General features: G+C 39.6%; 1 protein-coding gene across 6 annotated transcripts in view; it reads right to left on the reverse strand.

Moving 5' to 3' along the window:
• nr1i2 (nuclear receptor subfamily 1, group I, member 2) overlaps positions 1-14,195 on the reverse strand; it is a 269,066-nt gene that overhangs the window by 83,315 nt on the left and 171,556 nt on the right. The window contains exon 1 of one of the 6 annotated variants that reach the window (XM_039743704.1): positions 13,806-13,881. The exons of the other annotated variants lie outside the window; for them this stretch is intronic. The gene's annotated coding sequence lies outside the window, so the exon portion shown is untranslated. Of the gene's footprint in view, positions 1-13,805; positions 13,882-14,195 lie in introns of those variants that run through there. 6 annotated transcript variants of the gene reach the window in all.

Below are 14,195 nucleotides of genomic sequence, written 5' to 3' on the forward strand. Positions count from 1 at the left end.
AATGTATATATATATATATATATATATATATAGAGAGAGAGAGAGAGAGAGAGAGATAGATAGATTATTAGATAGAGAGAAAGATTTTAAAAGTGTCCCATATTTCTAATTTTCTAATCTGACAACCCTACATTACACATAAAACAAAATGTATACGTTTACCTGGTAGGGACATCAATTCTTAAGAAGGTTCGTCTGTTGACTTGGATGGAGCAGGACGGTAAGGAATAAAACAGAAGACCGTCTGCCAATCCAGTTTCCGAGGAGACATTTTCACAATGTTTTAAACCAGGAAAAAAAAACACGCGGAACGTTGAATTCGCGTGTTGTTGGACAAACTGGAAATACGAGTTTTCCAGCCTGAAATTTCATCTGATGCAGCTGCTCTGAGTTTGAGAAATAGGGGAAAACAACACTACGCGAATACTTCGAGTTATGACGCGACAGTGACCTTTCACCTGCCAATAACGCAAAACAAATAATATTAATAATAATAATAATAAGTTGGTTAGCAAGAAAATATTTTTTGTGTTCGGACTGAACTGTACGAAGCCCGCAGGTGTCAAGCAAAAAACAAAACGAAAAGAACCGAAAAGGACGCGATACTTTTTAAATGCGTTAATGTTCCTCTCTATATTCATCTAAAAATTAATCTTGTTTTTAAATTTTTTTTTTGCGGACCAGGTGGAAAATCAAGAGCGACCTCGCACTCCTCCCAAAACTTCCAATCAGAAACCCAGATGAACGCATCAAAGTAGAAGTAGGCGAACGAATCATTAACCCATTTATGCCTAAGGAGTTTGTGCATGAAATATACATATGTTGCGTAGAAAAATATAAGGAACAAGAATTTGAAGAGAAAAAAATTATTACATTCCATTGTTGAGTTATGTGGCGTTCCAAAATTGGAACACTAGGCAAATCCACTTACATTATACATCCATCCATCCATTATCCAACCCGCTGAATCCGAACACAGGGTCATTATACATAACGTATAAAATTACCTGACTGTCGTCCCAATAATGGAACACGAGGCATTAATGGGATAAGTCGCAGCCACAAATAAAGGGGCGTGTCGGCAACCCGCACACAGTCCAACAACCGCTGCGCATGCCACGTAAAGACTCGCGATCGCGCTCGATTTGAAGTTATTTTTACACCCGTTATTTGCACCTAGACTCTGATACGCAGTGGCAATAACGAGACGGCTGGGCTCAGACAAAAAGGATGGTTACCATAAATCTGGAGTCGCTATAACGGAAAATTTACACCGAGACGCCGAATACCGTTAAGCCCCCTCTCCATTCTTCATAATTAGTAAACGTTTCACACAACTCACATTTAAAACATTTTTGGAAACACGCCCCATAGTTATCTCCGCATCTCCTTTTTTGCAGGTTCCACCTCTTAAGGCTTTGCAATATAATGCGCATGAACGGCAGATTGAGAACCCCTGGTACGGTGACGCTAACGTAAATCCTAATGCCTCACTATGTCTCTGCTGTATTAATAATACAGTAGCACATGAAATTCTACAGTGTATTATGTAGTTTTGATTAACAGGAATTTCCAGCAAAAAGTTATTTGCCAATTGTAATAGTCTTGGGTTAGTTCTTGGAAGCAATGGGCAAAGCCACTGTTACACATTTTTTAAAATATAACACTATAATCAATATACTGTACCTGGATTATAATTAAGAACATCAATAATAGAAGGCAGATGGTCACATGGTGACCAAGTGTTTATATTGCTGTCACTGCCCTAAAATCCTGGGTGTGAATCCCTGCCTGGGCACTAACTATGTAAAAGTAAAAAAGTTAGCCTCACAAACTGCTGTTTCCTTCCACGTCCTAAACACATACAATTCAGGTTAATTGATGACATTAAATAGTGTTGCTGCTACTGTGTGTGCAACACCCCATCCAGGGTCGTTTCATCTCTTGCATCTGAAAAACTTAATGCATTTCTGGAGCCTGTTTAATCCAAATGAATAAATTTTTCAGGCAATATTATTTTGCTTGTGGTACAGCTAAACAATGTGGTGCATACGAAGATAGATTTGTGGCTGGTTAGCTTAAAGATAAATCAGGTGCTGGAGAGATGGGATCTAACTAAGGGGTGGCTGGTAGCTACAAACCACCTTTACTGCGCAGGGCACAAGGCAGGGGGCAACATTGGAAGGGCCACTTTTACGTAAGGATACACAAAGCCACTCACACCTGGCCAATTTAGAATTAAAGTAACATCTAAGTACCAAGGGGAAACCCTGAGGAACAAGGAGAGAACAAGCTAATGCCACACAGAATTTCAGTTGGCCAGGACTTCCCGGGGCTGTCATTTTAAAGCTGCTTTTAATAATTCCCAGATTTTTAATAAGGTTATAAGTGATTATGATTATATCTTGCCTAAGAAGGGGCCTGAGATGCCTAAAAAGCTTACATATTGTAATTTTTGTAGTTAGCCAATAAAAGGTGTCATTTTGATTGACTTCTCAACAAGGTTATAAACAAAATAATTCACTATTAAATATATTTTCCATTATGTGATGAAATGACAGTATGGTATCAGTATGGTATGGTATGGTATAATAAAACACAAGAAGGTCTAGCTTCAGTATTGGTCTTCTCCTATTTTTGATGTGTTCCTTTAACATTGACTAAAGAAGAACAGAAAAAACTATGTTGCAACCCCTTTTACTGTGCTAACATTGATTGGCTGAATTCATTGTTATTATTTAAAATGATTATGAGAAGAAATTTCAAATCACAAAGGTGTAATTCACAAATTGACACATTCCCCACCTATCATAGACCTGTGGCCACTTCCAACCATCCATCCATCTTAACCCTTCCTATGTAGTTCAGAACTGAAGCAAAAGCCCACTTCAGCACTACTGGGTGAAATGCAGGAAACGCCCTGTACGGAGTACCAATTTACCCCGGGGCTCATTTCCATCTCAACCCACATTTACTTGCATGAGACAACTCAGAAACACCAGTTAGTCTAAAATGTACATCTTTGTGAGAGGAAAGCCAGAGTCAAGTCAAGTCAAGTTGGGGAGCATGCACTGGTACAGTGCGTTGCTGCACCCACTACACAGCGAAACAACTCGGGATCCCAGTTTGCAACCCTCAAGGCAGACAAACGGTCCAGTCCCACCCTCTGGAAATGACCCACTATCTGCTGCCGCCAGGTGTTACGTGGGCGACCCCTTGGCCTCTGGTCCAGCCACTCGGGTCCCCAACAATGAGGATCTTATGCGTTAGATCACCCTCGGGGAAATGTGCCACATGGCCGTGTGCTGTAACTGACGCTCCCTCACAATGCAGGTAATATGCCTCATTTGGGACTCCATGAGCAATCGCTCATTCGAAACAAAGTCAAACCAACGGTACCCAAGGAGAGACACAGTACCAAAGGTGTCCAGTCTTTGTCTCAGGTCACTGGATAGCGTCCATGTCTCACAACCATATAGCAAGACAGGAAGCAGCAGAACTCTAAAGACTTGGACCTTCATCCTTTTGCATAGATATCGTGAGTGCCACACACCCTTGCCAGTGACCTCATGACCCTCCATGCTCTCCCAATCCGTCTACTGACTTCACAGGAAGAGTCACCAGAGACATGAATGTCACTGCCAAGGTAAGTAAACCTCTCAACAAAGTCAACACTCTCTCTGCAAACAGATACATTGCTGATGGCTTTGCCCAAGAGGTCATTAAAGGCCTGGATCTTGGTTTTTATCTAGGACACTCGCAAGCCCAGAAACTCAGACTCCCCACTCGTCTCTTGAGCGCCCCGATCAGAGCCTCCATTGACTCTGCGAAGATCACAGCATCGTCAACAAAGTCAAGATCCGTGAATTTTTCTTCACCAACAGATGCCCCACAGCCACTGGACCCCTCGACCTTGCCAAACACCCAGTCCATACAAGCACTGAACAGAGTAGGAGCAAGAACACACTCCTGATGAACCCCGGAATCAACTGGGAAAAACGAAGAGGTCCTGCCTACACTCTGCACAGCACTCACAGTACCAGTGTACAGGCCAGCCATGATATCCATCTAGCAACCCAAATCCAAACCCTCAGGATGCTGTGAGTGTAAAGCCAGAGTACCTGGAGATAAATCTCATTGAGATACAGGGCGAACATGAAGCCCCACGCAAACAGTAAATGTGGTGATGAAAATTATAGCAAATGAAAAATGAATAAAAATTTAAACAAGCATCTTTGATCAATGCTATGCAGTCTGTTGAACCAAAAAACATCTAAATATGGAAATGTTAGTTTTAAGAGTAATTTCAATAAGAACTCACTCATTTGAAACATGTTTTTGATAATATTTATGAGCTCTGTTTATATATTACAATTCTAAAGGATTAGAAAATTCAAGAATTCCACTAACATTACACAAGTATCATCTAGAACAACTGAAGTATACCATATCTGATAAAATATTTCATATCAAATTCAAATTGATATTATTGTTCATTTTTAGTCAGTAGGGTGTACATTCTGGGAATTTTTTTGGAAAAACTATAATTGATGCCAGACATATTGCTCTAGGTAGAAGGCTCATTTCTTCTGGTTCCTTGAATATAGTCAAATCATTGGACTTAATTGACTACACAGTATTGTATAAAAAGTCTTGGATTATGGCTTTCCCAATCTGCAAAGATCTGATAGCATCTTACATCTCAGAATGGCATTTCAAATTTATTAAAAAACTCCTTGGTAGAAACCTCATGTAAAATGGATTTGGAAATGTATAACATCTTAAAGTAAGAAAATGTACTACTTATTTCTTTATGTTCAGTGATTTTAATTTGCATTATTGATTTCTGTGATAGCCTTTGAAACTTGCAGTTGGTGGGCCACAATCTTATTTGCCCCTCGCTTCTGCTCATTAGAACATTAGGACAATATAGATTAAGACAGGGCATTCAGCCCAACAAAGCTCAGTAGTCCTACCCCGTTAATTCTTCTAAAAAAACATCAAGTCTAGTTTTGAAAGTCCCTAAATTCTTACTGTCTATCACAGTACTTGGTAGCTTATAAGTGTCTATGATCCTCTGTATAACAAAAAAAACCTTGTAACGTTTGTGCGAAATTTACTCTTAACAAGTTTCCAACTGTGTCCCCATGTTCTTGATGAACTCATTTTAAAGTAACAGTCTCAATCCACTGTACTAAATACCTTCATAATTTTAAACACTTTATTCCTGTCACCTCTTAATCTTATTTTGCTTAAACTGAAAATGTTCCACTCTTTTAAACTTTCCTTATAACTCATCCCTTGTAGCCCTGGAATCAGTCTAGTTGCTCTTCTCTGGAGCTTTTCTAGCGCTGCTATGTCCTTTGTTGTGACTTAAGTATTATTTGCTCTGTTTCTGTTGTACTCAATAAGCTAAATGTTGTTTGTAATGTTAGTTATTTTTAAATGCTCAGTAATAACGCATTTTCATATTTATTATAAGATCAAATTTAGATATATCAGAAATTAATTCACATACCTTCCTACATTTTAAATTATTTTTACACTGGTTTTTCAAATTCATCCTGGTGATTCTGCAGATGACATATTCATATCAACAACAAAAAATGAATTTATGCAGAGGCAAATGTACATATTACATTCTTTATCAGCTATTATTAAACTAATGTAATAAGTTGAATAAATGTACTGTAATGTAATCGTAATCTATTTGTGAAGGAAGAATGAGAAATTATTTTCACACTGGTTTTTCAAATTGATCCTGGTGATTCTGCAGATGACACATTTATATCAACAATAAAAAATGTATTTGTGAAGAGGCAAATATATTACATTCTTTATCAGCTGTTATTAAATTAATGTAATAAGATGAATACGTGTAATAAATTTAAAGTAAAGTAATTTATTAGTTAATAAATTATGCTAGGTAACCAGTTACAAGTGAAAACGATTTGAAATGATAAGCAGTAGGACAAGAGGAGTGTGGTCAGAAATATCAATGGCATCATAATGAAAAGACCTGACTGCAGGAATCAGGTTATTATCAATAAAAAAAAAATCAAATAAGTGTGATGCCCTGAATAAAAGAAAGAATATTGTCAGAAGTACGTGTGGAGGAAATTCCATTGCTCAGACAACTTCTGGTCTTTGATAAGAAATCATAAGAGAAAAGATATGCTGTGTTATATTGTTTCCTATTGTACAGCATTGGTCACCTTTGGCTTGAATTAAATCAAACTTTTATCTGCGTTCTCTATGAAAACACAAGATTAAAATTTCTCAGTCATCACTACAAAATACATGGAGTAAGGTGACATAAAAAATATTTTGGTTGGCATATTCATTTAAACATGGCCCCTATAGATAACTTCAGAGAGCTAAGATTTGACACCAAGTGTTCCTTTTGGAATTTATAGTTCACTTATTTACTAAATATTTTCTAAATTATACTTTCCCTTTCTTAAAGATTTAGTTTGTAGATATTCATTAACCAAGCCACAGGGGATGCACAAACCAGTGTGTTTCTTCGTGCCGGTCCCAAGCCCGGATAAATGGGGAGGGTTACGTCAGGAAGGGCATCCAATGTAAAATTTTGCCAAATCAATATGCGGACAACAATACAAATTTCCAAACCAGATTGGTTGAGCCCCGGGTTAACAACAACCGCCACCAGTTCTGTTAGCCAACAGGGTGCTGGCGGAAATTGGGCTACTGTTGGCTGAAGAAGAAGGAGAAGAAGAGGGGGGAGATGTGTCCGGAGGCAGGAGGAGAGGAGGAAAGTAAAGAGAGTGGAACTGAGGGTAGGAACTTTGAATGTTGGCAGTATGACTGGTAAGGAGAGAGAGTTAGCAGATATGATGGAGAGAAGAAAGGTTGATATATTGTGTGTGCAAGAGACTAAATGGAAGGGGAGTAAGGCCAGGTGGATTGGAGGTGGATTCAAATTGTTCTATTATGGTGTGGATGGAAGGCAAAATGGGGTAGGAGTTATTCTGAAGGAACAGTATGTCAAGAGTGTTTTGGAGGAGAGTGTCAGGCAGAGTAATGATTATGAAGCTGGAAATTGGAGGTGTGATGATGAATGTTGTTAGTGCATATGCATCACAAGTTGTGCAATGGGTGAGAAAGAAGATTTTTGGAGTGAGTTGGATTAAGTGATGAACAGTGTACCCAAGGGACAGAAAGTGGTGATTGGAGCGGATTTCATTGGGCATGTTGGTGAAGGGAAAAGTGGAGACAAGGATGTGATGGGTAGGTATGGTGTCAAGGAGAGGAATGGCGAAGGTCAGAGGATAGTGGATTTTGCTAATAGGATGGACATGGCCGTGGTGAATACGTATTTTAAGAAGAGGGAGAAACACAGGGTTATGTACAAGAGTGGAGGAAGATGAACACTGGCAGATTACATCCTATGCAGAAGAGTTGATCTGAAGGAGATTGAAGACCGCAAAGTGGTGGCAGGGGAAAGTGTAGTGAAGCAGCATAGGATGGTGGTCTGTAGGATGACATTGGAGATCAAGAAGAGGAAGACAGTGAGGGCAGAGCCAAGGATCAAAAGGTGGAAGTTGAAAAAGGAAGACTGCAAAGTTGAGTTTAGGGAGGAAGTGAGACAGGCACTGGGTGGCAGTGAAATGTTATCAGACAGCTGGGAAACTATAGCAGATGTAGTAAGGATGACAGCAAGAAGGTTGCCTGCGTGACATCTGGAAAGAGGAAGGAGGAAAAGGAAACCTGGTGGTGGAATGAGGAAATACAGGAGAGTATACAGAGGAAGAGGATGGCAAAGAAGAAGTGGGATAGTCAGAGAGATGCAGAAAGTAGACAAGAGTACAAGGAGATAAGGCGCAAGGTGAAGAGAGAGGTGGCAAAGGCTAAAGAAAAGGCATATGATGAGTTGTATGAGGTTGGATACTAAGGAGGGAGAAAAGGACCAGTGCCGATTGGATAGACAGAGGGACCGAGCTGGGAAAGATGTGCAGCAGGTTAGGGTGATAAAGGATAAAGATGGAAATGTACTCACAAGCAAGGAGAGTGGGTTGAGCAGATGGAAAGAGTACTTTGAGAGGCTGATGAATGAAGAGAACGAGAGAGAAGAGGTTGGATGATGTGGAGACAGTGAATCAGGAAGTGCAACGGATTAGCAAGGAGGAAGTAAGGACAGCTATGAAGAAGATGAAAAATGGAAAGGCCATTGGTCCAGATGACATACCTGTGGAAGCATGGAGGTGTTTAGGAGAGATGGCAGTGGAGTTTTTAACCAGATTGTTTAATGGAATCTTGGAAAGTGAGAGGATGCCTGAGGAGTGGAATGTACTGATGCCAATATTTAAGAATAAGGGGGATGTGCAGGACTACAGTAACTACAGGGGAATAAAATTGATGAGCCACAGCATGAAGTTATGAAAAAGAGCAGTGGAAGTTGGGTTAAGAAGTGAAGTGATGATTAGTGAGCAGCAGTATGGTTTCATGCCAAGAAAGAGCACCACAGATGCAATGTTTGCTCTGAGGATGTTGATGGAAAAGTTTAGAGAAGGCCAGAAGGAGTTGCATTGCATCTTTGTGGACCTGGAGAAAGCATATGATAGGGTGCCTCGAGAGGAGCTGCGGTATTGTATGAGGAAGTCGAGAGTGGCAGAGAAGTACGTAAGAGTTGTACAGGATATGTACGAGGGAAGTGTGACAGTGGTGAGGTCTGCGGTAGGAGCGACGGATGCATTCAACGCGGAGGTGGGATTACATCAGGGATAAGCTGTGAGCCCTTTCTTATTTGCAATTGTGATGGACAGGTTGACAGACAAGATTAAACAGAAGTCCCAGTGGACTATGATGTTTGCTGATGACATTGTGATCTGTAGCGATAGTAGGGAGCAGGTTGAGGAGAACCCGGACAGGTTGAGATATGCTCTAGAGAGGAGAGGAATGAAGGTCAGTAGGAACAAGACAGAATACATGTGTGTAAATGAGAGGGAGGTCAGTGGAATGGTGAGGATGCAGGGAGTAGAGTTGGTGAAGGTAGATGAGTTTAAATACTTGGGATCAACAGTACAGAGTAACGGAGATTGTGGAAGAGAGGTGAAAAAGAGAGTGCAGGCAGGGTGGAATGGGTGGAGAAGAGTGTCAGGAGTAATTTGTGACAGATGGGTATCAGTAAGAGTGGAAGGGGAGGTCTACAGGACGGTAGTGAGACCAGCTATGTTACATGGGTTGGAGATGGTGGCACTGACCAGAAACCAGGAGACAGAGCTGGAGGTAGCAGAGTCAAAGATGCTAAGATTTGCACTGGGTGTGATGAGGATGGATAGGATTAGAAATGAGGACATTAGATGGTCAGCTCAAGTTGGACAGTTGTGAGACGAAGTCAGAGAGGCGAGATTGTGTTGGTTTGGACATGTGCAGAGGAGAGGTGCAGGGTATATTGGGAGAAGGATGCTAAGGACAGAGCTGCCGGGGAAGAAGAAAAGAGGAAGGCCTAATCGAAGGTTTATGGATGTGGTGAGAGATGACATGCAGGTGAAGGGTGTAACAGAACAAGATGCAAAGGACAGAAAGATATGGAGGAAGATGATCTGCTGTGGCGAAACCCTAACGGGAGCAGCTGAAAGAAGAAAAAGAAGAATTTTGTAGATATTCATCTGCAGTTAGTATGAAAAGGCAAGCAAGTAGACATACTGTGTTTAAACACTAATAGCAAAAGTAACGATAATGTATCAATCCAGCTGTCTGTTTACAAATTTTAAATCATTCACCATAAAATTGATAAAAATGATTTATTTTGTGTATGTTCACAACACAATTACCACAAGGCACTTTACAAATCAGACATCTAAGCACTTCAGGGGATCAAGACAGAGTAGCAAGTGTTTGCCCACTTGGATAGACTACCCCTGGTGTGTAGAAGTACATGAACCTGGGGTCTGTACAAAGAGGAGTGAAAAACAGCAGCCTTATCCAGCTGATACCTCCTTTTGCTCAAGTGACTAATCAGGCTTTTAACTATGAGTACTCAAGTTAACCAATCCATTTCTCTTGAGGCTTGTTGTACCCCCACCACTCGTGTTAAACGTCACTCACTGTGACAAAGTATCCTGACAAATCCAGGTCACACCAATAATTTAACAGTGGTGTATTTTAATATTACTAAGGTCCTGTCTGCAAGTCCTTTCCTCTGTAATGTAAGTGAAAAGAAAAACCAAATCAGGGCTGCCCATTTTGTTAAATTGACTATGTGGGGACTTGACTGCAGGTACTCATATTGTGACAGGCTGAATTCCCCTGAGAGCCCTGTTACAGAAGCAAATGCTACCAAGTCTCTAAATTATACAAATCCATTCACCCAGCTTATTGCAATTAGGTTGCAGGGAGCTACAGTCTTTCTTGTTTGAATTAGTATCAGTCATACTTTGTTCCTATTTTTGTGGATATTATATTTTCCGCAATTAGTTTTGAAAAGGGCAGAGCCAGCTATCGTTAGCAGCTTTGTGGTCTAAGAGCAGGTGTACTTTGGCCAGTTAAGAAATAAATCACTGTACAGTTGAAGAGTCTACTTAGAGGAAATGCTCTGATTGAAGATATCGTCGATGACTGCAAATCACACATTGGCATAAACCACATACTAGCTAATATATAGGCAAGTACTGTGACATTGAAGCGAAAAAAAGAGTTCTAATAAATTGACAAGCTCATAAAAGGTTGGCCAAAATTAGAAAATGGATTGTCACAAAAGCTGACTGTTCATCAAAGAATGAGAAACCTGCGTCACGCATCTGGCAATCCATTCAGACATGACAAAAGCACACTTACAGTATGTCTGACAACAACATTTATTTCTATAGCACATTTTCATGCAGGCAACATAGCTCAAAGTGCTTTGCAAGACAGCAAAAAGACAGTTACATGAAACGAAAAACAAATAAGATTAAGCAATAATATTAAAGAATAAGTAACAAAGGCAAAAGGTAAGGTCAGATGGCCAGGAGGAACAAATTAAAAACTCCAGTTAGGCTGGAGAAAAAAACAAAATTTTCAGGGGTTCCAAGGCCGCAAGACCACATTCTACCTAACATAAATGTTTGTAAATCAGTTCTCTTTGTTTTCATGCTTCACATGATGGGATTTCATGAAGGTGGTCGTGTGGACAGCTGAGACACCCACCTACGCTCTGATCTGGCAGCACAGACTCAGAGTTTCTTATTACCATGGCAAGAGGTGTGCAAGTCAATTTTTTAATGTTAAAATGCACTGTTTCATGTATATTTTTTTTCACTCCAAACTTCAGACAACAATCTTCTTTTGTTTTGCCAATGTGTAATAATAATAATAAACTTAAAAATGTAACTAAATTACATTAATAATGTATAACAATAAATAAAGAAAGAAAGAAAGAAAGAAAGAAAGAAAGAAAGAAAGAAAGAAAGAAAGAAAGAAAGAAAGAAAGAAAGAAAACATAATATTGTAAAAGATAGAATAGGGCCAGCCTTTTAGTGTTAAGAATCCCTAAATAATTATGTTGGAATGCATTAAATTACATGGTCAGAGGTAATGCAGATAGTATTATCCATCACCACTAACACTATCTAACAGCATACACTGTACTGTTTAAACACACCCACACACACACACACACACAAATATATAAGGTGTTGTATAAAAGTCTTTGGCTACACACACAGTACATTTATATAAATACATTGTGATGGTACAAGCCTTCTTGTACAATTGACAAAATGATGTCTCTATTTCAAAGAAATATATTTTTACCATTTGAATTATGCCAGAGTACAAACTCTAGTACCAAGACCTTTTTCTTCTCTTCCTCTGGTCCCGGTGAAACCTTGGAGAGATTGGATTTGGAAGTGTAGGAAGGATAAACTGAGGAGGAAAGGTGTGGTTTAAAAGTGGACTCTAGATTACTTTAAAAGTGTGTCCCAGAAGCACTGCCATATGGATGACAGCAGGGAAGCTGTCCCTCAAGTACTCCCTCCAGTCACCCCAAAGGAAACTGACAGGACTGCCCGCTCCCACTACAATTTCCATGCCACCCTGCTGCAGTCCAAATAGAAGCCAAAGCAATATAAAATATGCCATGCCATCTACATATTTCTTCCCAATATGTACTGTTCTGGTGCACACATGCGAACTGGGCATAACTGGAGCCTGGACGATGAAGCCTGCTGACCTCACTTTCAAGTTATCCCTGGCAGTGCCGTCGCGTCTGCCCCAAGCGCTATTTAAAAAGCCAAACTGGCAGAAGTTGGTGTTTATTTGCGAAGCAGATTCAAGAGACAATGAAGCTCCGCAAGACCGAGAAAGAAAGCCTAGGAAGAGGTGTCCACGATTCCCTTTTTACGTTATTCTGATTTTTTTCCCCACTCATATTTTGCTATATTAAACGGGATACCAGCTGTGCCCCAGCCCTTCATTATCTCCCTTTTGGCTTCTGTTTCTTTCAGCATATACTGTACACATACACTTATACAGCACAAACATTGCTTAATACTGTCACATACTGTAGGCATTTTAATATGCAAATATAGACACAGACATTAAAAGGAGAGGGAGAACACAACGTAACGACCAGTCCCAACATTCTAGCCTGAGCCTTATTGTACAGTTTTGGACCGTATCTCCCTGTTGGGGTGCCTGGTTCACATAATCATCTTCCAAAACACAGCATACAAGCACTAACACACACTGTGCCATACTCGCTTCCAGTATCAACTATTCTGGCCAACTGTCTCCCTTCCAGAAAGAAGACTTTGCCCAAGTCACCTTCTGACTCTAAGTTTAACCACACCATAGACGGACTTCTAGGGTAATCTCCAGACCCACTCCCATGGTTACTAATGCCTCCAGAACATCATGTAGTCTGATTTACAGAGCTCCCTTTAGAGGCTGAGCCCTTTCTGATGAATTAGTACACATGGAATAGATACTTCCAGTGCACAGTAACGTCTAGGTCAGATAACAGTCCTGTGGTTGCCTGCTCATTTTCAATGCCCCCCATGAGAACATGAGATGTTGTACAAGCCTCTTGTGATTGCTGACCTATGTTTGCAAATACTAAGAGTCATCTTTTTAACAAATGGATGATTCATAATCTATTTACTATTTTCTCTCTGCTTCCTACTCATTCTTACCAAGGCACCTACTTGCCAAGCCAGCACTATATGTGCGTTTATATATTTGTGTAATGTATGTATGTATATATACATACACACAAACAAACAAACATATACACACATACTATAATACCATCACATTCACACTTTAATATGCACACACAATATATATTAAGATGTAATTTATTTTTGTCTTCAGTAGATTTCATTATTTACCTTTAGAACTCATTGATTTGTATTATTTAAAAGAAGGTGCAATTTTGAAATAATTAAAAACCTTTCAAAAATAGCCTCAAACATCTTTGATATTGCCTGGCTTTATAAATTAACCACTAAGTAATATTCTTATTCAGCACCTTAAAGTTGCATTTGCTAACAATTTATAATTTCATTTGACAGATTAAAAAAAACAAACTTTGCACTCAAAGTTCTTCTTCTATTTTTGATTTTCAAATAAACATTCTACAAAACTAATCTGAACCTGTACCAGCACAAGATAAAAGCATGCAAAATGCCACTCAAACCCAAGCAGATATGAACTGAAGCTTCAGTACTGTTCAAACATTTGTAGTCGCTCAACAAGGCAGCATATTTTCTACTTAAAAGAAAACAGTGGAGAGATCACAGAGGCAGCTAAGTCAAAGCAACAGATTTCTGTATAATTAATAAATAGGCTTTCCCACTCACCACTCTGCCTGTGATTTGTCATCTAAAGGCCAAATGATCACGTCACTAGACACAGCTTCTGAAGTCCTGTCCTTCTGATTCTGTGTTGGAGAAAACTGTTGCTTTTTAAAAAAAAATGTGGGAGTGGATCTGCATGTTGCCATGGAGCCAGAAGGAAAGGGGTTTAAAATAATAATATGATTTTCTTTTAATGAAGTAAACTAATTCAGGGGGTTGGTTTTGTTACCAAGGCTTCCTGAAGTGTCCTATTATATCCATTGTCTATGTAGTGCTGCTTGTGCAGTGGATGCTGTGTATGAAAGCAAACCTATGCAATGCATATATTTATTATTAGGGCTTTTTTCAGAAGTGTGTGTCCATCTCTTCATGACATATGATATTTAGACAGTG

Source organism: Polypterus senegalus, chromosome 2, assembly GCF_016835505.1.
Source record: "Polypterus senegalus isolate Bchr_013 chromosome 2, ASM1683550v1, whole genome shotgun sequence".
NCBI lineage: Eukaryota > Metazoa > Chordata > Cladistia > Polypteriformes > Polypteridae > Polypterus > Polypterus senegalus.